We start from the raw sequence: 1,721 nt of genomic DNA, 5'->3' as shown, positions 1-1,721 counted from the left end.
GGGTGAGTACAACTTTTAAGGAAATATTTAACGATATGACTCTGCATTACCTGAAGTTCGTTAGTGGCCAGTCCCAGCGTGGTAGACGACTGCCGGCAGGAACGGGGGCGGTGGCGGGTCGGCGGGGATGCGCACCGCTGCCGTCGGTGTGGGGCCCACGCCGGCGCTGTTCGCGGCGGTGGATTTCCATTCTTGTGGATGAAGGGACCCTTTTAGGATCCAGAATAAAGACATTCACCTAAATTCCTATGTTTCTGATATGAATAGAATGGGCGTTCATTGCATATGGTTGACCCTTTCTGCGACGGAGAGCTCTCTGGTGCACTCGGGTCTGAAGTCAGATGGACATCTTTTTCCCGCAAGTTGGACAGGGTATAAACCCTCGCCAGGGACTGGATGAATTCTATTTTGCCTGGCATTCCCTTTGGACCCTTTTAATATTTTGTCGTTTGTTCTCTTTTCTTCAAAATAGCTGAGGCCTTTATGGATAGAAGAACAGCAAAGAGAACGGTTGCAGCAAGGTTTTCCAGCGATTTGGGGGAATGTTTTTAGGCTTTGAGGTTTCCTTTCAAGTTCTTTAAACTTTTTCTTTGGTGCACCTACTGAATGTCGGCTATCCTCCAGTCCTCAATAATTGAAAAAACCGTGGAAGGCAATTCCCTCACCGCAGCGCAGTTGTTTTGTTATTAGCACAGCCTCAATTCTAGTGGGCTGGAACCAGAGAGAATGGTTGTGGGGGTATCTTATCTTTCCACGTAAACATAAGGTGGACTGAAGGGAGGGTATATGGAAAGCTTCCAGTTACTTAGTTCAGAGCCAGACAATAAAAATGGGTAAAATAACACCTTGTAAACCTTTACCTTGGTCATGGTGATAGATCTCGTTTGGAATACTTTTTTCTTGAGGATTACCAAAACTAGTTGAGGCTAGTCGGATTCTGGTTTTGGATCTCATTTTCTAGTTTGCAGTCAGAAAGAGAGGATGCTACCAAGGTACTTCTCTAGGGGATATTCAGTAACTGCGCCCCCTACATGAAGTGGGGGAGGTCTTTGTTTCCAGTGGCATGCTTGGTTGTTGCAGGAGTACAGTTTTGTTTTTGTTGACGGGCAGACCACCTTTTGAGTATGCAATACTGACTGTATCGAGGTTTTTGCAAGGCTAGAGGGGTTGACGGTGGGAGAAAACCCACATCGTCGGCATACTGAAGGTCATGTTGTGGTCAGTGCTGATTTTTTCCTTGGTCATTATTTAAATTTAGTCTAGCAAGGTGTGTAATGGCAGCTATGTAGATTTTGAATGTGGCGAGGGCCAGGACACAGCTTTGTTTTACACCAACTGTAACTCCCCATGAGTTTGAAAAAAAGCCGCCTGCAGAGACCCTTGGCTGGCTTCATTTCTTAGCTTCTTTGGGAAAATTTTTTCTTGCTAATTGGATTTTGGGTTATTTATGGCTTTCGGTGGGCTTTGTTTCCTCAAGAAGGTCATGTATCTTCTGGTTTTCTTGGTCAAACCAAGTCTTGTTTTTTTTAGGAGTATGTTGATGAGTTATGTAGTAGTCATGAAAGATGGCCATAATCGTTGATACTTATGTTCTGTGATGGGGGTTTCTTCAGGAATGGAAAAAGAAACCCAGTGAATCTGATAGCACTCAGTGGAGTTCAGCAATTTTATGAGGATTATGAAAGTTACTTCTCTCAGAGTCTCTTGGCAGTTTGTGGTGC

General features: G+C 44.6%; 1 protein-coding gene and 1 pseudogene across 1 annotated transcript in view; one reads left to right on the top strand and one right to left on the bottom strand.

The window, feature by feature from the left end:
• Nucleotides 1-1,721, top strand: part of LOC119592564 (transcription factor HIVEP3-like) — a gene marked incomplete at its 5' end in the record, with an annotated part of 91,776 nt that overhangs the window by 38,982 nt on the left and 51,073 nt on the right.
• LOC119592364 overlaps nucleotides 1-1,721 on the bottom strand; it is a 12,401-nt pseudogene that overhangs the window by 4,591 nt on the left and 6,089 nt on the right.

The sequence above is a fragment of the Penaeus monodon genome, chromosome 30 (assembly GCF_015228065.2).
Source record: "Penaeus monodon isolate SGIC_2016 chromosome 30, NSTDA_Pmon_1, whole genome shotgun sequence".
Lineage (NCBI taxonomy): Eukaryota > Metazoa > Arthropoda > Malacostraca > Decapoda > Penaeidae > Penaeus > Penaeus monodon.
This window is presented reverse-complemented; position numbering and strand designations above follow the sequence as displayed.